Source organism: Taudactylus pleione, unplaced genomic scaffold (genome assembly GCF_031769625.1).
Source record: "Taudactylus pleione unplaced genomic scaffold, aTauple2 ptg000695l, whole genome shotgun sequence".
Classification (NCBI taxonomy): domain Eukaryota; kingdom Metazoa; phylum Chordata; class Amphibia; order Anura; family Myobatrachidae; genus Taudactylus; species Taudactylus pleione.
This window is the reverse complement of record NW_028285097.1, coordinates 1491397-1515113: the sequence shown is the minus strand read 5'-3', so window position 1 is coordinate 1515113 and position 23717 is coordinate 1491397.

The window sequence follows — 23717 nt, the reverse complement described above, 5'->3', positions numbered from 1 at the left end:
CAGCTCATGTATCCTGACACCCTCAGCTCATGTGCCCTGCCACTCGCAGCTCGTGTACCCTGCCACCCACAGCTCGTGTACCCTGCCATCCTCAGCTCATGTACCCTGCCACCCTCAGCTCCTGCACCCTGCCACCCTCAGTTCATGTATCCTGCCACCGTCAGTTCATGTACCCTGCCACCCTCAGCTCATGTATCCTACCACACGCAGCTCATATCCCCTGCCACCCGCAGCTGATGTCCCCTGCCACCCGCAGCTGATGTACCCTGCCACCCGCAGCTCGTGTACCCTGTCACCCTCAGCCCGTGTGCCCTGTCACCCACAAATCATGTACCCTTCCACCCTCAGCTCCTGTACCCTGCCACCCTCAGCTCCTGTTCCCTGCCACCCTCAGCTCATGTATCCTGCCACCCTCAGCTCATGTATCCTGCCACCCGCAGCTCATATCCCCTGCCACCCGCAGCTGATGTCCCCTGCCACCCGCAGCTGATGTACCCTGCCACCCGCAGCTCGTGTACCCTGTCACCCTCAGCCCGTGTGCCCTGTCACCCACAAATCATGTACCCTTCCACCCTCAGCTCCTGTACCCTGCCACCCTCAGCTCCTGTTCCCTGCCACCCTCAGCTCATGTATCCTGCCACTATCACCTCATGTACCCTGCCACCCTCAGCTCATGTACCCTGCCACCCTCGGCTCGTGTCCCCTGCCACCCTCAGCTCACGTACCCTGCCACCCTCAGCTCGTATCCCCTTCCACCCTCAGCTCGTGTACCCTGCCACCCTCAGCTCACGTACCCTGCCACCCTCAGCTCGTATCCCCTGCCACCCTCAGCTCGCGTACCCTGCCACCCCCAGCTCCAGTACCGTGCCACCCTCAGCTCTCGTGCCCTGCCACCATCAGTTCCTCTACCCTGCCACCCTCTGCTCACGTGCCCTGCCACCCTCAGTTCCTGTACCCTGCCACCCTCAGCTCGCGTGCCCTGCCACCCTCTGCTCACATACTCTGCCACTCTCAGCTCATGTACCCTGCCACCCTAAGGTTGTGTGCCCTGCCACCCTCTGCTCATGTACCCTGCCACCAGCTGCTCATGTACCCTGCCTCCCTCAGCTTGTGTACCCTGCTACCCTCAGATCGTGTATCCTGCCACCCTCAGCTCGTATACCCTGCCACCCTCAGCTCATGTACCCTGCCACCCTCAGCTCATGTACCCTGCCACCCTCAGCTCCTGTACCCTGCCACCCTCAGCTCATGTATCCTGACACCCTCAGCTCATGTGCCCTGCCACCCGCAGCTCATGTACCCTGCCACCCGCAGCTCGTGTACCCTGCCACCCTCTGCTCATGTACCCTGCCACCCTCTGCTCATGTACCCTGCCACCCTCAGCTCCTGTACCCTGCCACCCTCAGTTCATGTATCCTGCCACCGTCAGTTCATGTACCCTGCCACCCTCAGCTCATGTATCCTGCCACCCTCAGCTCATGTACCCTGCCACCCTCAGCTCATGTATCCTGCCACCCGCAGCTCATGTCCCCTGCCACCCGCAGCTCATGTCCCCTGCCACCCACAGCTGATGTATCCTGCCACCCGCAGCTCGTGTACCCTGCCACCCTCAGCTCGTGTGCCCTGTCACCCTCAACTCATATACCCTGCCACTCTCAGCTCATGTACCCTGCCACCCTCAGCTCATGTATCCTGCCACCCTCAGCTCATGTATCCTGCCACCCTCAGCTCATGTACCCTTCCACCATCAGCTCATGTACCCTGCCACCCTCAGCTCATGTACCCTGCCACCCTCAGCTCATGTATCCTGCCACCCTCAGCTCATGTACCCTGCCACCCTCAGCTCTTGTACCCTGCCATCCTCAGCTCATGTAACCTGCCACCCTCAGCTCTTGTACCCTGCCACCCTCAGCTCATGTACCCTGCCACTGTTAAAGATAATAAGACATAAAAGTTATGAATATTAAAAAAATATTAGAAAAAATTAATTTTTCTCTACTGTGTAATCAAATTGCAATTTGCTAAGTTTTACAATATGTATTGTTTATTTGGTGCCCTCCCTCCTCTGTAGTACAGCGTATCAGTCTTTATTACCTGCAATTGTCGCTGTTGCTGCTGTAGACGTTTAGCCTATGTCTAAGATGTCTGCACAGACTGTAGCATACAGAGGGGAAGTAACAGAACAGCAGAGATCATATAATAAAGTCGCATTTAGGTGCAAAATTTGCATTTAACCACAGCAACCAATCAGACACCAGTGTTCCTTCTCTTATTTGCATTAGAAGACAAAGCCAACTGGATACGGACAAAACGTAGGGAATGTGGCCATTGCTTTATTTGGTTTCAGGCCAGAACCTCCTGGATTTTGTTTGTGAAGCGATAAGTTGTGATAGGATGAAAGAGCTGACACTTCATTAGTGAGGGGTATTTCCCGAATTGCCCATTCTAAATTAAAGTTGTAGAGCAAGACCAGGCAACCTGCGGCACTCCAGCTGCTGTGGAACTACACATCTCAGCATGTCCTGTCACAGGTTTAGCGTCACCTCTGGCAGGGCATGCTGGTATGTGTAGTTCCACAGCGGATGGCGTGCCAGAGGTTGCCTTGCCCTGTTATTGAGCATTTCTTGCCTGTAGTCATTCTGGATGTCCTGATGGGAGTTGGCAGCAAAATGGGAGTAAATTTAAGAAAACAAAGTGCAGAGAAAAATAGCGTATTTCTGCGCGTATACAGAACGGCATACACCGCTACATCAGCTGCACATGTGACTAGTTTACGGCAAGTTATCATCGTCAGGGCTTATTTGCATCTGCCCAGTAACAGGTGCAAAAGATACATATAATAGATGTACAAATGTATATAATCGCTGGTCTCCGAGAGCCTCATTTCTGTACTTCTGTCTTACTGTACTTTGATAGTTCTTAATGCAGTTGCGCCTGTGATGTGATCCGTAAAATGCGTGATAGATATATAGTAATTGTTCTGCGCTGTGTGTGCTTTGTACACTACGTGTCTCGTTCACACTATTCCTTTGTAAATGTAAGTTTTTAGCACTAATTAGTTCATGAAAGTGCATTGGAAAAAAACATTCCCTTAATTTCACTTGCGCCCGTCACACCAAAGCACAGTAAGGGGGTATATGTACTAAAGTGCATGTTTTTAAGAAAAGGAGTTGTTGCCCATAGCAACCAATCAGATTCTAGTTTTTATCTTCTATAAGGTGCTAGATAAATGTTAAGTAGAATCTGATTGGCTGTTATGGGCAACATTTCCACTTCTAAAAACCCACATTTTAGTACATATAACCCTAAGATCTCTAACATGGAAATTAAGATTTTAAAAGGCCCCCCTGAACCATTTGGAAGGGGCAAACTGCACTCATACTACCAGTAAATAAAACTCACTGTATTTCTAATGTCCATTTTTGTGAATTAAGTTAATTTTACATATAAAATATTTTAAAAGTGAGTTGAATTTGCTTTATTTAAAGGAAGAGATAGAGGACATATCAGACAGAATATTAGTATTAATACCACAAATATTAGTATTTGCCAAAACATGATTCACTCTAGATGAGATCCCATTGGGCTTTTGTCAGGCAATCATAAAGAATTGGGTGCACCTTCATTATCAATAATACAGCCATCTCCGCTATGATAAATTACATACAGTAAAAGCCATTTTAGTCAATATGGCAAACTAGATGATCGATGTCTGCAGAAAAATGGCATCCGGGAAGCATTGATGTCATAAAACCACATGCAAACCACGTACAAAAGTGTTTGCGTAAATAATGTTTGTTTTACATAAGGAAATCTTAGTTCTTAAAGAAAAATATTGGAAGATAAGGTTTACAGAGCCACAATAAACCGCCAGCGCGTGTGAATGCATTGCGTTATAATATAATGCTACTATACTTAGCGTGAACAAGCCCTGAGAACTAATATAACATCAGCTCTTAATACTCCACACTTTAATGTCTCGCTTGTTTAAGATATGTACAATAATTGGGAACCAATTCAGTTTTATCTGACATTTCAATCTGTGAGCAATTTATCAAAGACAGAACAAAGTGGCCGAGAACGCTCGTTAAATGAAATACATCTTATTAAAATATTAATGATTAATACAGAGGTTTTTCTTTCACAATGACCTGAAAGTAATAATGTAGAGTGGGTTTTAATTTTTTTTCTGTTTGGAGAAAAACAAGTCAAGTAAATGGCAAGGCCTTGGGGTGCGTGCCCCATGTAAAGATGGTATTGGGAATTAATTGTAATAAAAACTGCCCTGCCACTGAGTGACTTATTCCCTGAGATGCCCCCTCATCCTACCTGAGGACCCAAGTACTGCTCACTGAGGCAGCCATTCCCGGTGCTCCTCCACTAGTCCTCCTACAACACCGGACAAAAAATGTGAGGATGGACGGAGAGCAAAAGGACCAATCACAAACCACAATGGAATGTAGGTCAAATACAGAGACAGCTGATACAGACAGAGGGCCTGATTCACCAAGGATCGTAAATGCGATCTCATACGCATTCGGCCGATTGTTACGCACTGCGCATAGGTGAAAGCTGCAGTGCGTGTGCGCGAACCCTCCAATGCGATCAGGACCCATCGCAGAGTGAATGACAGGAAGTAGTGTTTGGGTGTGTTGACAGGAAGGGGGGGTTGGTGAAACGCAGGCGTGCCAGTGCGTGTCAACGCCATTACAGGGGCATGTATAAATTTGCCACAGCGGCAGCATTATCGGCATGAGCTCTAGCTGCGTACAGCAATTTCTGGGTAAGGTCTGACCTGCCTTAATTGTACATGAGGCTCCGAGGTACTCGATGGTACCGATGTTTTTGCAAACTTGCAAGGTATTACGGATGTGAGTAAAAGGAAGTGGGCGTCTTTATGTTGTGCATCAGCGATCCTTGCTGCATCTAGCCGCGAGTTTATGTATGTGCAGGAATATAACATAAAAATAACATACCAAGCAATGAAAGCTATGGGGTAAGAGGGTTTTGGATTAAAGGATTTTTTTATACTAGCCTATAATATTTTTCCATTTATTTTATTATGGTTCAAAATATCTGGAGCTTATACTGTCACAGGTCGAACTTGACGGACTTTTGTCATCTTATTTTTACTTTTTCTTTTTAACTAATATACTGTACTTTATGGAGGCCACATTAAAGACTTAAAAAGATACAGGTCACAACTCTGCCGTCACACAACAACCATCTCCTAATGCGATAAATTGTACATTACTCAGCTTGGTAGGAAAAAAATATATAAATCATTCCAGTAAGAACAGTAATATAAAATTGTGGCTTATTGGATCAACCTAATGGTCTATCACAGGTGCATGGTCTATCACAGGTGCATGGTCTATCACTGGTGCATGGTCTATCACAGGTGCATGGTCTATCACTGGTGCATGGTCTATGACAGGTGCATGGTCTATGACAGGTGCATGGTCTATCACAGGTGCATGGTCTATCACAGGTGCATGGTCTATCACATGTGCATGGTCTATCACAGGTGCATGGTCTATCACAGGTGCATGGACTATAACAGGTGCATGGTCTATCACAGGTGCATGGACTATAACAGGTGTATGGTCTATCACAGGTGCATGATCTATCACAGGTGCATGGTCTATCACCGGTGCATGGTCTATCACAGGTGCATGGTCTATAACAGGTGGATGGTCTATCACTGGTGCATGGTCTATCACTGGTGCATGGTCTATAACAGGTGCATGGTCTATAACAGGTGCATGGTCTATCACTGGTGCATGGTCTATAACAGGTGCATGGTCTATAACAGGTGCATGGTCTATCACTGGTGCATGGTCTATAACAGGTGCATGGTCTATAACAGGTGCATGGTCTATCACTGGTGCATGGTCTATAACAGGTGCATGGTCTATCACAGGTGCATGACATGAAGGTGTTTACTCTAGACTAGGAAAATAGAAAAAATGTCTCCCAGCTCCCTGCAATAGACCAGCAATAAGATTTGAATGCAGGATGCAGTCAGGATACCAGCGGGCGCTATCCCGACACTGACTTCCCAACATGAGACTAAAGATAGGCGTCGAAAGCCCAACACCTATCATTAGCCTTGCTACAAAATCCGGACAGCCGGAAAACGGAACTAAGGTAAGCCGTGTGTCTAAGTGTTTAGCTGGGGGGGTGTAGGCATCCCCCAGGAGGGTTAGGGTAGGGAAAGGGGGGGGGTTAGGGTTAGACACAACAATGGAGGGTTAGGGTTAGGTACTTCTCTGGCAGGGTTAGGTTTAGGGAGCGGGGAGGTGGTGTTATGTTTAGGCACTAACGGGGGGAGCTTAGGGTTAGGCACTAATGGGGGAGGTTAGGGTTAGGCACTAGGGGTAGGTTAGGGTTAGGCACCAATAAGGGAGGGTTAGGGTAGGGAGATGAGAGGGTTAGGGTACTTACCAGCTGCAGTCAGTACTTCGATCTGTCGGGCTGTCACTGTCGGTATTTGATCTGCCGGCATTACATACCGATTCCTTTGAATACTACATGGTAATATAAATTCAGAGATCTTTGTTGCATATATATTCGCAAGATATATTTAAGCACCTCGCCGTGTCATGGCGTTTCTGTAGCAGTGTCCCTAACGCTAATGGGCGTATTCATCAATGCTAAAAATTTCTCAGGAGGTAATTAGGTTTGGAGGTCGCATAGAGTTATACCTTATTACCGGAAGAGTTCATCATTCCTCTTCTCCATAACTATTTATTCCGAAAAGCTGTCATTTTTGCGATGACATCTTTTTTGGAAATAGATAGTTTTCCCTTCCTATACCTAGCTTACCGCAGCTGTAATCAGTGCTGCACATGTGCCGTTACATCTGTAAAAGCAGCGCATGCGCAGCACTACCTACAGCTGCAGTAATTGTGTCTGTCCCAACCCCCCCTCCTCCTCTGCTCACCTCCCCCCTGTCCCCCAGCTACCTGGCCACTGCAGCCGCCTCCGGCTCCATCTGCTGTAATGACACTGTGTTCTCCCGGCAGAACACAGTAAAGTTTAGAAAAAAAACACAACTTTTTTTTTTCTAAACTTTACTGTGTTCTGCCGGGAGAACACAGTGTCAGCGCAGCAGACGGAGCCGGAGAAGCGACCAGAGTGACGAAGGGAGCGGAGGATGACCTGCCCAGGTGACAGCAGTTAAGTGTCACCTGTGATAACACAGAATTATGTTGATGTATATGTTCCTTCAGCAATTCACGAATATATGCATGTTTATGTTTGTTTATTTTTCCCTACATTGCAATGTAGAATATATAGAAATGTTTAAGATGATATTCAGTATTTGTATAGTTGTGTGAGGTGCAGCTGGGTCGCATTTGTCGAATGGTCTCAACCTTGGAGAGGATTAAGGCCTACCCTTTCCCTTACAAAGTCAATAGATGAGTCCCTGTTGCATCAGTTATTTTGTTTAATATTTTATCCAAAGGTATCTTAAATTATGTATTAATAAGTATATAGAGATTAGTGTTTATTTCTATGCAGGTGTGATTAACTGCGGATATATGGATAAGTTAGAACTGATGAAGCAGCCATTTATTTTAATGGTTCAGCAAATAAAGACTTGTTGGTTTAAATCTGTGTCCGTTTTACCGTGAGCAAACTAGCAGCCAGTCTCAGATTTTATAAATAAAGAGGGCTAATCAAGATAGCCTTGGCCTACAAGATGCAGGAACTAGAAGCTACAGGGGAACAGAACATGAAGATAACATTATATTATGGTTAGGACATAACCAATTAGTGTCTAGCATGTATGAATATTCATTTAATTAATATTCGCCATTTTGAATGTATTGAGGTTATGGACAGATGATAGTATAAAGTATTGACCAGGGACAGAGTCTGGGGGGCAGTCGGAGAGAGGGAGCACATAATGAGAGTCTGGGGTGCTGGTGCCGTTGCCGTACGTATGTATGAAATTGGCTGACTGATGCTGCACTGGGTGTCACAGATTTATTTTATAAATATTCCTTACTGCTGCTAATATATTCTATGTCTTTTGTTGTAAGTCTGCAATGGCAAAGTACATGTATAATTACGCTGTCTTTAAGTAAAAGCATTGTCATTTATTTTAGAATCTGTATTGGCGTGAATTATTTAATTTCTTCTTATAACAAGTAAGGTTTATAAATAAATATAGAACACATCGCGTTATCACCTGCTATTCACCACCTCAGAGTGGCGGATAGTAACACCATCAAATTCCGAAAATACATAATTTTCGGAATTTGATGAATAGCATAATTTCCACATCCCCATACTAATGTACTAATGTACTAACGTACCCATACTAATGTACTAATGTACCCATACTAATGTACTAATGTACCCAGACTAATGTACTAATGTACCTGTACTAATGTACCCATACTAATGCACTAATGTACTATTGTACACATACTAATGTACCCATACTAATGTACTAATGTATGGGAAGTGTGGAAATTAACACAGGCGGACTTAACCAGGAGATATCAGTGATATCTTCTGTGGTAAGTGTATTCATGAATACTAATATAACTGTAATAAAGGAAAATGTCCTTAAAAACGTTATTTTAGTGTTAATGAATAGGCCTGCCAATGATAATAGCACCACTCTGGGTCATAATTGCATTCTGCTCTGTCACATGATAATAGAACATACATTGATATATCTAAGTTAAGAGCCAACTCACCTGGTGGTACCCCAGAATTCTCCAAATAGCACTATAGGAACCAGCACTCCTTCCCATTGCTGGTCCCATGCAAGCCTCTCAAAACTGTAATATAAAATAGTGGTTGATCAGATCATCCTAATGGTCTTTTACAGGTGAATGAAATGGAGGGGTTTACTCTAGACTAGGAAAAATATTCCCCAGCTCACTGCCATAGACAGTACATATTCCCCAGCTCACTGTGAATAGTACAGTACATGGTCATAGAAATCAAGAGATCTGTGTTGCATATATTTGGAAAGATATGTTTAAGCATCAGGCTGCGTCATGGCGTCTCTGTACCGGTGCTCATTCCAATAAGATCTCTATGACTGGGAACTTTTTGAATCGACCATTCAGTATTAAACTAAGATGATGATGATGGGGTAAGTGATGACTTTTGCCAGCATTATTACAAAGTCATCTGTCAGGGAATAATTTGCTTACTTGCGCTAATCCTAGGTATAATCAGGGCGAGAAGGATCGAGATAAAATGATGGTATTTTGGGATAACATGGACTGAATCTGGGCATAAAGTGACTCACGGGAAAAAAATCTCCTTTTTAGGATGATGTTGGCTCCATTAGCACCTGGCGGGGAGAGCTCAGGATGGACATCTGCATACCACCTGAATAACTTCCCATCCCGCAGCATAATGCACCAGAAGTTTACTGTACGGGTGACTTTATATCTGTATTAACCATAATAGTAATAGGTAATATGCTAATAATATAATAATAGTAATCGGTAATATGTTAATAATATAATAATAGTAATCGGTAATATGCTAATAATATAATAATAGTAATAGGTAATATACTAATAATATAATAATAGTAATCAGTAACATGCTAATAATATAATAATAGTAATAGATAATATGCTAATAATATAATAATAGTAATAGATAATATGCTAATAATATATTAATAGTAATCGGTAACATGCTAATAATATAATAATAGTAATCGGTAATATGCTAATAATATAATAATAGTATTAGGTAATATGCTAATAATATAATAATAGTAATAGGTAGTATGCTAATAATATAATAATTGCAATAGGTAGTATGCTAATAATATAATAATAGTAATAGGTAGTATGCTAATAATATAATAATAGTATTAGGTAATATGCTAATAATATAATAATAGTAATAGGTAATATGCTAATAATATAATAATAGTAATAGGTAATATGCTAATAATATAATAATAGTAATAGGAAGTATGCTAATAATATAATAATAGTATTAGGTAATATGCTAATAATATAATAATAGTAATAGGTAATATGCTAATAATATAATAATAGTAATCGGTAACATGATAATAATATAATAATAGTAATAGGTAATATGCTAATAATATAATAATAGTAATAGGTAATATGCTAATAATATAATAATAGTAATCGGTAATATGCTAATAATATAATAATAGTAATAGGTAATATGCTAATAATATTATAATAGTAATAGATAATATGCTAATAATATAATAATAGTAATAGGTGAAATGCTAATAATATAATAATAGTAATAGGTAGTATGCTAATAATATAATAATAGTAATAGATAATATGCTAATAATATATTAATAGTACTAGGTAACATCCTAATAATATAATAATAGTAAAAGGTAGTATGCTAATATTATAATAATAGTAATAGGTAGTATGCTAATAATATAAGAATAGTAATAGGTAATATGCTAATAATATAATAATAGTAATAGGTAGTATGCTAATAATATAATAATAGTAATAGGTAGTATGCTAATAATATAAGAATAGTAATAGGTAGTATGCTAATAATATAAGAATAGTAATAGGTAATATGCTAATAAAATAATAATAGTAATAGGTAATATGCTAATAATATAATAATAGTAATAGATAATATGCTAATAATATAATAATAGTAATAGGTAGTATGCTAATAATATAATAATAGTAATAGGTAACATGCTAATAATATAATAATAGTAATATGTAATATGCTAATAATATATTAATAGTAATAGGTAATATGCTAATAATATAATAATAGTAATAGGTAATATGCTAATAATATAATAATAGTAATAGGTAGTATGCTAATAATATAATAATAGTAATCGGTAACATGATAATAATATAATAATAGTAATATGTAATATGCTAATAATATATTAATAGTAATAGGTAATATGCTAATAATATAATAATAGTAATAGGTAATATGCTAATAATATTATAATAGTAATAGGTAATATGCTAATAATATAATAACAGTAATCGGTAACATGCTAATAATATAATAATAGTAATAGGTAGTATGCTAATATTATAATAATAGTAATAGGTAGTATGCTAATAATATAATAATAGTAATAGATAATATGCTAATAATATAATAATAGTATTAGGTAATATGCTAATAATATAAGAATAATAATAGGTAATATGCTAATAATATAATAATAGTAATAGGTAGTATGCTAATAATATAATAATAGTAATAGATAATATGCTAAAAATATAATAATAGTATTAGGTAATATGCTAATAATATAAGAATAATAATAGGTAATATGCTAATAATATAATAATAGTAATAGGTAGTATGCTAATAATATAATAATAGTAATAGGTAACATGCTAATAATATAATAATAGTAATAGATAATATGCTAATAATATATTAATAGTAATAGGTAGTATGCTAATAATATAATAATTGCAATAGGTAATATGCTAATAATATATTAATAGTAATAGGTAGTATGCTAATAATATAATAAATGCAATAGGTAATATGCTAATAATATAATAATAGTAATAGGTAGTATGCAAATAATATAATAATAGTAATAGGTAACATGCTAATAATATAATAATAGTAATAGATAATATGCTAATAATATATTAATAGTAATCGGTAACATGATAATAATATAATATTAGTAATAGATAATATGCTATAATATATTAATAGTAATAGGTAATATGCTAATAATATAATAATAGTAATAGGTAATATGCTAATAATATAATAATAGTAATTGGTAACATGCTAATAATATAATAATAGTAATTGGTAACATGCTAATAATATATTAATAGTAATAGGTAGTATGCTAATAATATAATAATTGCAATAGGTAATATGCTAATAATATAATAATAGTAATAGGTAGTATGCAAATAATATAATAATAGTAATACGCAGTATGCTAATCATATAATAATAGTAATAGGTAATATGCTAATAATATAATAATAGTAATAGGTAATATGCTAATAATATAATAATAGTAATAGGTAATATGCTAATAATATAATAATAGTAATAGGTAACATGCTAATAATATAATAATAGTAATAGGTGATATGCTAATAATATAATAATAGTAATAGGTAGTATGCTAATAATATAATAATAGTAATAGGTAATATGCTAATAATATAATAATAGTAATAGGTAACATGCTAATAATATAATAATAGTAATTGGTAACATGCTAATAATATAATAATAGTAATTGGTAACATGCTAATAATATAAGAATAGTAATAGGTAATATGCTAATAATATAATAATAGTAATAGGTAGTATGCTAATAATATAATAATAGTAATAGATAATATGCTAATAATATAATAATAGTAATAGGTAAAATGCTAATAATATATTAATAGTAATCGGTAACATGATAATAATATAATAATAGTAATAGGTAATATGCTAATAATATAATAATAGTAATAGGTAATATGCTAATAATATAATAATAGTAATTGGTAACATGCTAATAATATAATAATAGTAATAGGTAGTATGCTAATAATATAATAATAGTAATAGGTAATATGCTAATAATATAATAATAGTAATAGGTAGTATGCTAATAACATAATAATAGTAATACGCAGTATGCTAATCATATAATAATAGTAATAGGTAATATGCTAATAATATAATAATAGTAATAGGTAATATGCTAATAATATAATAATAGTAATAGGTAATATGCTAATAATATAATAACAGTAATAGGTAATATGCTAATAATATAATAATAGTAATAGGTAACATGCTAATAATATAATAATAGTAATAGGTGATATGCTAATAATATAATAATAGTAATAGGTAGTATGCTAATAATATAATAATAGTAATAGGTAACATGCTAATAATATAATAATAGTAATAGGTAACATGCTAATAACATAATAATAGTAATACGCAGTATGCTAATCATATAATAATAGTAATAGGTAATATGCTAATAATATAATAATAGTAATAGGTAATATGCTAATAATATAATAATAGTATTAGGTAATATGCTAATAATATAATAATAGTATTAGGTAATATGCTAATAATATAATAATAGTAATAGGTAGTATGCTAATAATAAAATAATAGTAATAGGTAGTATGCTAATAATATAATAATAGTAATAGGTAATATGCTAATAATATAATAATAGTAATAGGTAATATGCTAATAATATAATAATAGTATTAGGTAATAAGCTAATAATATAATAATAGTAATAGGTAGTATGCTAATAATAAAATAATAGTAATAGGTAATATGCTAATAATATAATAATAGTAATAGGTAATATGCTAATAATATAATAATAGTAATAGGTAACATGCTAATAACATAATAATAGTATTAGGTAATATGCTAATAATATAATAATAGTAATAGGTAGTATGCTAATAATATAATAATAGTAATAGGTAATATGCTAATAATATAATAATAGTAATAGGTAATATGCTAATAATATAATAATAGTAATAGGTAATATGCTAATAATATAATAATAGTAATAGGTAAAATGCTAATAATATAATAATAGTATTAGGTAATATGCTAATAATATAATAATAGTAATAGGTAATAGACTATAATATATATGTTCTCATTCACAAGCATCAATACATATATTACTCAATACATCCCCCTAGCGGTTGGGTATGAAATGCCTTCAGTCGGGACGCCTGCTATCAAAATGCTAATAGTAGCATCCCGATTATCAGAATCCCGACAGGGGTCGGGTAAGTATACTAACCCTCACCCCTTGTCCCCCTAACCAGGGGCGTCTTAAGAGGGGAGGGGGCCCATGTGCATTTCCCATCTGGGGCTCCCTCCTCTCTCCCCGGCGGCCGGCAGCTGACTGACGTGGCTGGCCGACCACCACGGCATCAGTAGACTCTTTGCACTAGAGTGTGTCCAGAGACTACTGCACATGCACAGATCGTCTGGGAAATGGTGCAGTCACTGTTTTCCTAGTGATTTCCTCACTGGGCATGTGCAAAATGCAGTAATAATGGCCGAGGCTGGCTTTTTTTGTGTTTTGAGCAGTGCTGAGACACCCGGGACCACGAAGAGGTAAGTTTTAGATATTATGTGTGCAGGGTGTGTGGTGCGGGCCCCCCCTGGACCTGAAGTCTGTGTTCACCACACACCCTGCACCTATTATATATATGCCCCTGCCCCTAACCCTCCTTTCCTACACCTTAACCCTCCGCACCCCACACCCTAACCCTCCCTGTTAGTGCCTAAACCTAACCATTCCCCTTTAGTGCATAAGCTCTCCCAGTGGTGTCTGACCTTAACTCCCCCCCCAGTTGTGCCCATCCCTAACCTCCCCCCTAAAGCCTAACCCTAATCCCACTGTGGTGCCCAAACCTAACCGCCCTCCCCTCCGCGGCTAACAACTAAGTGTACCTCCAATCGGGATGCCGGCAGTCAATTTTCCGGTGTCGGGATTTAGATAGGCATCAGGATTGCGATACCTATCTTTAGTCCTGGGTCGGGCTTCCGACATTGGGATTTCGATGGCTGGCATCCCGTTCGCTGGCATGCTCACTACATCCCCTAGTAGTGACCTGATGAGTAGCAGCATTATTAAGCTTCCACTACTCTCATATACAAAGCTAATCCCGGGGGTCCTGATCCCAATCTACAAATCCCCAGTGACGTGATGATTAATCTTTGCTAATATTCATAAGGGCTTATTTACCAAAAATATTGTGCCGGAAATTCCTCAAAACAGACATTTTTACTTTTATCTATGGTAAACTATATCTCCCATTATTCTGTTTAACGTTCCAATTTGCCTAAATGCTTTCTCAGTAGGGTACTATTCTCTTCTGTGGTGAAAACTAGAGATGTGCGCTGACCCCCATGTTTTGGTTTTGGATCTGGATTAATCTTCGTGTTTTGGTTTTGGATCTGGGTTGATTTTTTTATTTTTCTTAAATTGATAAAAAGTTTTTAAAAACAGCTAAAATCATGTAAATTTTGCCATCATAACTGCAAATTTGGATTTAAAATCCGAATTCCCAACCGCAGGAAAATCAGAACCGCGTCTCGGATCTGTCTGGATGCACAAAATTTGGGTGGATTCGGATTTCTGGAGAACCGAAACCACACATATCTAGTGAAAACCCTACATTGTATAGTGTCCGCTGCACATATGGATGTTGTAAAGTCTGAATAGGTTGCTTTATATTATTACAACCCTCTTTGTTCCATGCGTTCACCACAGTTGCAGCCAGGAAATGCTCATTTCACGATTGGAGAGATCCGACTATGCACAGAGCGAACTGGCCACTCTCATATCCTCCGTCAAGGTGCAGCGCCTGCACAGTCTGAAAATATTTGCATGATGCTGCGGTACCCCAAGCCTGGGAGTACCCCTTATTAGCATTTTTTTTAATGTAAAAGTACCTCCTGGGACTATGGACTGTTCCCCCCTGTTATGGACTCTACTATGGCAGGGCACCAGATAAAGATTCCCCCATAGAGGGGGAGCGCTACTTGTTTTCGAGACCTGGATCAGCGTGAGAGCACGCGACCCTGGCGGGAAGGACAGTCGGCTCGCACAAGGGGACCCGGATGGAGGTGTAATACCCCGACAGGTGTATTAAACGTGTAATGTGAGGTTTTCTGATCTTACCAGATTGAAATGGTTTGCTTGATTCCTCTTGGGTCAGAGAGGTAAAGAGGGTTATCCACATACAAATAAAATTATTTAATTTGCAGGAACGCTGGAACTTAGGCTGCAGGATGAATGAATGGTTCCACACAACCCTTACTACTATGAAAACACAGTAACACTTTACTACATAACAGTTTATTGTACAGGAACACTGGATCTGGTGCTATTGGAATTCAAATGTTAGTATCCCACAAAGATAACATTTACAGTGACATATTACATGTTCTGATACTGTCACATTTTACATAAACACTTTGAAACATTTAATACAGTTTTGTATCATCTATTCCTAAGTGTAACAGTAATTAGTCTGAACACAATACACTATACTCCTATCAATAGATCTAAGTGCGGACTATACTAATTCCCCAATAGAGTCTATACTTGTTGGCCAGTGATGCTGTCGTCGGTGCATATAGAAGGAAGTCAGCAGCTTCGCAGTTCGGGGGGTTTTAGCTCAAATAAACTTTGTGTTGTTTGCGAAAGTTGTATCCTGACCGTTTTTACTATCACGATCTGAGGGTTATTATACGAATTATACTTGTCTGTGCAGGGTGTAAGCAGAGTACCGTATTCAGGGCCTGATTCAGAGCCGGACGCTCTGACCAGAGCGCTCGCTCTGAATCAGGGCTGGGCTACCTAAAATTAGAGCGGCCCCTTGGACGCTCGCATAGCTGTGGGCAACCACCCACAGCTTATGCGAGCGTCCATGATGTCGAAGTTGAATAATTGAGTGAGACAAGTTCAGTTTAAAATTTAATCGCAGCGACGCCATCTTGCGAATGGCCACAAGACTCCATTTTGGAAATGAGATCGCAAGACACCATTTTGTGTGGTCAGCATTAATTCAAGTTATAACCCAGGACCTAAGGACAGATGGCAATGTTTTTGTTTACCTACCAAGGGCAACAGGAAAAACCAGCTGTCTGAGTAGAAGTAAATAAGAAGAGACAATGGGTATTTACTATTTTTACATACAAATTGGGAATCCCTGGATGCAGATAAAGTATAGTTGTGGCAATTGTAATATAATATCTACACAATTGGATTTGCCTGAATCCTAGACAAGATGGCTCCAAATCCCAGTTTGAGGTGATAATACATTTGCACTTCACACAAGAGTCTGTGAGAACAAAAGAGGTTTTGTTTTCCTTTGAACACAGCAGGTGGGGGCCTGCTGACAGAGGGCATGTAGAATTACAACCCTCAGCCATCCACACTGCTGGATGTTCACTTCGTGTATGAGAGATTATGCACTTAAATCTCACCCATTAATAACTAGCGTCCTTATATCAAACCCCGAATACCCACACACTACATATTCGCACATAAGGTTCCATAAGCATCAAAATGTATGATTCAAGTTGGTTAAGTTAGTTTAAATGCTAAGAAATAGAGGTTTTTGATATCTAAGGTATTATACATGATAAGCATGGTGTGTTTGGTTTCGTTCTGATGCGTACGCTTTTTACAGAATCCCGGTGTTATCGGTGGAGAGATCGCATCATGCAAACTCAAGTTACGGATCGCAGAACTTATAAGCAACAAAATGTTTTAGTTGATGGAATCTTACAGGAGGCGTTACCAGAAAGACCCCGGCTGTTAGAGGCAAGAAAAGTCTATTTGAAACAACCTGTTAAATGTGTGGTTACATATGCTCCTCCTCTGGGAACCAATGAGATCAGCAGGAAGTTTCCCCTTTGTCCTGTTTCAGTCTGGGGGGGAATAAATACATGTGTCCAAACACTGGTTTGCCAGTTTATGCTGAATTTTGGGTGAACTGAGGATATCTAGTCAGAAGTCTATCTCTGGGTCCAGAGGCGCAGCGTATGTATAACCGTGCTTGGTCTGTATTATTTCCTTTTACGCCTAAATTATGTATGTATAGATTGCGTGTAACTGACTGTACTTTTACCTGAATAATACTTGTGCGTTGGAACCACAGATTCCACTCCTGTCTTTATTTGCGGTCATACTGCGTACGCAATTAGCGTTGTGTTTAGAGGTTTATAGGCAGGTTTTGTCTTAGAGGTTCTAGGCAGGTGAATCTTAGAGGTTTATAGGCAGGAATGTATTAAAAGGTTTATTTACAAATTTAACAGTGGGGGCTCATCGGTTTATCACACTATCTGATACACGATAACACTCCGTCAGTCCTCTCTCAGCAAAAGGGTGGAGGTGCCTTTTGAAGGACGCATTAGTCTTTCATTTCAACAGTGTTGCTGAGAGCGTACTGCCGGTTATTGTGTAGAGGAAGCGCTGATTAGAATCCAGGGACAAGAGAGGAAAAAAAAAGTTTTTTATCTCTGTTGATAGAACCTTACGTTTAGAGGGGTGCCGCAGTATTGAGTATGCGGCTGAGATGCATTTTTGCGTACGCAGTTAAAAAGTCATTATACGCTTGTGTGGTAGTCGCATAATTGTGTATGCGGCCGGTCGCACTATAAGCGTATACGCACTTCCGGTTCTGCTGCCATGTGTTTGAACAAAGCCATTAAGGTTTAAATTTTTTTCTATCTACCAATATCTGGGTTAAACCTTTATTTTCTGCGCAGAGAAAAAGTGTGTAACAGTGAGTATGTGTTGGACAGTTAAGGGTATCATATGATCCTTAAGGGCTAGGTGCAAGGGCTAGCCTAGCCGCTCGGTAAGCAGCTTACCGTTCAGTACACAGAGCAGGTGTATGGTTTGTTATTTTTGTTAGGGACCGGCTCTCAGTGTGACTGCAGTGTTCAATAAAATTTGAGCATTGTAGTTGAGCCGCACTAGGTGTGATTGTGAGCTGAGAGATAATAGGTGAGCGGGGCGCATCTAGAAATTTCATCAGTAGGTGAGCGTGGCGCATCTAGAAATTTCATCCGTAGGTGAGCGTGGCGCATCTAGAAATTTCATCCGTAGGTGAGCGTGGCGCATCTAGAAATTTCGTCCGTAGGTGAGCGGGGCGCATCTAGAAATTTCGTCCGTAGGTGAGCGTGGCGCATCTAGAAATTTCATCCGTAGGTGAGCGTGGCGCATCTAGAAATTTCGTCCGTAGGTGAGCGTGGCGCATCTAGAAATTTCGTCCGTAGGTGAGCGGGGCGCATCTAGAAATTTCGTCCGTAGGTGAGCGTGGCGCATCTAGAAATTTCATCCGTAGGTGAGCGTGGCGCATCTAGAAATTTCATCCGTAGGTGAGCGTGGCGCATCTAGAAATTTCGTCCGTAGGTGAGCGTGGCGCATCTAGAAATTTCGTCCGTAGGTGAGCGTGGCGCATCTAGAAATTTCGTCCGTAGGTGAGCGGGGCGCATCTAGAAATTTCGTCCGTAGGTGAGCGTGGTGCATCTAGAAATTTCATCCGTAGGTGAGCGTGGCGCATCTAGAAATTTCATCCGTAGATGAGCGTGGCGCATCTAGAAATTTCGTCCGTAGGTGAGCGTGGCGCATCTAGAAATTTCGTCCGTAGGTAAGTGAAAGTATCTTGATTGTCTTTCACCAGTTTAAATTTTTATTGAAAAGCGTAGGAGTTGTCTCAGAATGGGAGCCACGCAAACAGTAGAAATGTTAGGCAATGATGTGCTGCTAATGGAGGTGGATCAGCCCGTCGTATTATGCATACTATATATGGTTTAATATGACGAGAAAGAGTGTTAGACCATTTCCCAGAACTGGTAGTTTTGATAAAAATGTGTTAGATAATGTCCAGGATCACATCAGTATGGTGCGATCCCGAGAGAAAAAGATTAAGTATTTTGAATGTTTAAAAAATATGGCAGCATGAAGGGGATGCTTGGCTTAAAAATGTGCAAACGACGCAAACTAGCGTTGCGAACGCATTGCCAGAAAATACATCCACGACGCTGAGATGCAATACGGGCGAGCCGCAAAATGGCACGCACGTGCGGCAAAGTAGCGTCGTGGAGAGTATTGCCAGCAGTTCATGCTCACCTCCCCCACCTTATGTGGATGGAGGTGCAAGTACGGTTACCAAAAATACCAATAAAAATGTAACAAGCAACTTGTACCCTCTCTTAAACAACCATAAAGAAAGTGTTTATGATATGGATGATGAGCCTATTGTAATGTCTGCCATTTCCCATGCTGTGCAAATGATAGATGCTGCATCACCACAATCACGGGTGGTGCCGCCATCTCCATCGGTAACAGCAAGGGAAGTGTTAACACACTCTGCACCCATAGAGGAAGTTGTTAATACCATACGTAGCAGCAGCAGATTAAACCCCCAGCCAGGTAACCAGGTCAGAGGTAGCAACGCTGCCGGTCTGCATCCCATTCGGACAATCACTGTTCCGAATGGAAATGCAGATGCAAATGGTGTAGTGCCCACGAGGGAAGTAGTAATGCATTGTCCATGGACAAGAGCAGAACTGAATTCCATCATAAATGATTTCCCCAATCCCAAAAAGGAACTAGCCAAATGTCAAAGATTTTTGAGAAATTTGGGTAGTTCTCATGAGCCCACTAATAAAGATTGGCGTGTAGTGTTAAGGGCCTGCCTGCCACACAATACCGACGTGACAAAATTTATCACGGACTGTGTATTGGATGGAGACGTTCCCTTAACAGACCAAGTAAACCAAGGTAACATTTCCCGCATTGTGACTCAATTGGGTGTATATTTTCCAGTAGTAGTTAACTGGAACAAAATCTTCACAATTAAGCAAAAGGAGAGTGAAACTGCAGAAGACTATTGCGACCGGGCTCTGCAGGCTATCACCCAGTACACTGGGATAGAAGATATTAAAGATAGCACTCACCACAGGGGAATGATAGTCACGGTACTCATGGACGGTCTGATAGACGATTTAAAGATTCGGGTTCAGACCTCACAACCTGGCTGGAGGGGACTTACAATAGATAACCTCATAGAGTCTGCCATAGAACATGATAAAAACATCTCCAAAAAGAGAGAGACCCAGAGCGAAAAACTAATGGCTGTCAGTATACAAGCTCTGGAAGGAATGACAATAACATCACAGCCAACCGACACACACACCTGCACCTGAACAATTACACGTCCTCACCAATCCCACACCACAGCAAACACATCCTTACCCCACATATCATACACAACCACAGGTCCCATACTCATATTCCCCACAATATCCTTACCCTCCTATCCTTAGACCATACCCACCACCTTTCCCTCTTGCTCAAATCCCACAACAATCTTTTCATCCACCCCGTTCAAAATTATGTTTTAACTGTCACCAAGTGGGACACGTAAGTAAGTACTGCAAAGCGAAGAACATCACACAGGAACACGAGTTTCCCATGAGTTCATAGGTAACCCCAGTATCTTCTCCCAGGCCTTATATGACTGTTTATAATTTTTTCAACCTATCAATGGATCTGTTCTAATGTAAAATGTGGATGATTTATTGTTGAATTTTGGGTCATGTTTAAATGATATTAAACTGTTGTGCTTTATCTCCCACTCATAGGACACAAGGTTGCTAAGGATAAACGGCAGCCATGCCAGGCTGAGGTCGACTACTCGGAAAACCATCCAACCCAGCGGCACAGGCATTATTTAGAGCAGTAGCTATTAATAACAAGATTTAATTGCAAGAACCTGTATGCAGATACTATATCCCTAGAATTATTAAAAGTGATAGGGGGACTTATTTTACAGGTGACATTTTCAAGAACATGCGTAAGATGATGGGTAACAACACTAAGATTATCCCAGACTGTCTTTTCCTTTATTTGCCCCCCTTTCAGATACTGTCCAAACAGGCAGCCTCATGTGAAAAATTGATAATGAGGTTACTGTGCAGGGTCTCACGAAGATGAATGAGAATAACAGAAATTGGAAGTGTTATTAACTAACATGTCTAATGCAACCTGTCATGATGTCAAATCTGGAAGAATTTGTTATGATCCAAATTTTTTTTAGCTCAGGTTGTTTGACTGATCGGTGGAAAGGTCCGTATCTGATGATACAGCATCCTCAAAGGGTGGCCAGGGAAGATACGTGGATCCATTCCGCTCACTATAGGGAGGTTAACCAACCGGTGGAGATACAAGGCAGAGACAAGGCCGATAACGTGGACCTGTCGATTGCGAGCTTGTGCCGGAAGGATTGAAAAGGTGACGGTGAGATCTCTGAGCTAAAGAAATGTGTAGATCAGTGCTTCAAGCAATGGAGTGGTCTGCTGTGGTCATCCTAGTTCTTTTTTTTTTCCAGAGTTTTATTTATTTTTTTGTCATGATGATCTGTTTGGGGATGCTCGGTGTCTGTGATGGGGGACCAATAAAGGAGATGTGAGCTGATGGCGGAGCGGATGGAGTGGAGTCAGGAGGAGGAGTGCTATACCAAAACAGGGGAGTGTCGGTCCAATTTCAGTACAGTAAATTGTTGTGAAAATGTGAATAATAATATTAAGGAAGAACTGTATTTCAATCCTGAGTTATGACGTAGTGTATAACAATGTAGCCTGAGTTTGAGTGGTCGTGCATGGATATAACGTTTATGTTGTTTTAAGTCATCTTAGGTAATGCAGTCCCAACCCCTTCCAAGGCTCTCCTTATAGGATAGGTGCATCCCCACATCTTTCCCATGATCCCTTAATGATCCACGGTGTGCGTATAAGGGCAGTTTTATGTCCCTCCCGGAGACGCATTATCTGAATGGTTCAAATGAACATACTGTGTCATACCATAATAACATTGAACGGTATATTCTCATGCATGGCTAAACAGATTCAAATAGCAGATTGTGATAGCATGTTGTTTGCTATCAAAGGGTGGACTGTCGAAGATGAATAATTGAGTGAGACAAGTTCAGTTTAAAATTTAATCGCAGCAACGCCATCTTGCGAATGGCCACAAGACTCCATTTTGGAAATGAGATCGCAAGACACCATTTTGTGTGGTCAGCATTAATTCAAGTTATAACCCAGGAGCTAAGAACAGATGGCAATGTTTTTGTTTACCTACCAAGGGCAACAGGAAAAACCAGCTGTCTGAGTAGAAGTAAATAAGAAGAGACAATGGGTATTTTTACATACAAATTGTGAATCCCTGGATGCAGATAAAGTATAGTTGTGGCAATTGTAATATAATATCTACACAATTGGATTTGCCTGAATCCTAGACAAGATGGCTCCAAATCCCAGTTTGAGGTGATAATACACACCTGCACCAAGAGTCTGTGAGAACAAAAGAGGTTTTGTTTTCCTTTGAACACAGCAGGTGGGGGCCTGCTAACAGAGGGCATGTAGAATTACAACCCTCAGCCATCCACACTGCTGGATGTTCACCTCGTGTATGAGAGATTATGCACTTAAATCTCACCCATTAATAACTAGCGTCCTTATATCAAACCCCGAATACCCACACACTACATATTCGCACATAAGGTTCCATAAGCATCAAAATGTATGATTCAAGTTGGTTAAGTTAGTTTAAATGCTAAGAAATAGAGGTTTTTGATATCTAAGGTATTATACATGATAAGCATGGTATGTTTGGTCTCGTTCTGATGCGTACGCTTTTTACAGAATCCCGGTGTTATCGGTGGAGAGATCGCATCATGCAAACTCAAGTTACGGATCGCAGAACTTATAAGCAACAAAATGTTTTAGTTGATGGAATGTTACAGGAGGCGTTACTAGAAAGACCCCGGCTGTTAGAGGCAGGGAAAGTCTATTTGAAACAACCTGTTAAAAGTGTGGTTACATATGCTCCTCCTCTGGGAACCAATGAGATCAGCAGGAAGTTTCCCCTTTGTCCTGTTTCAGTCTGGGGGGGAATAAATACATGTGTCCAAACACTGGTTTGCCAGTTCATGCTGAATTTTGGGTGAACTGAGGATATCTAGTCAGAAGTCTATCTCTGGGTCCAGAGGCGCAGCTTATGTATAACCGTACTTGGTCTGTATTATTTCCTTTTATGCCTAAATTATGTATGTATAGATTGCGTGTAACTGACTGTACTTTTACCTGAATAATACTTGTGCGTTGGA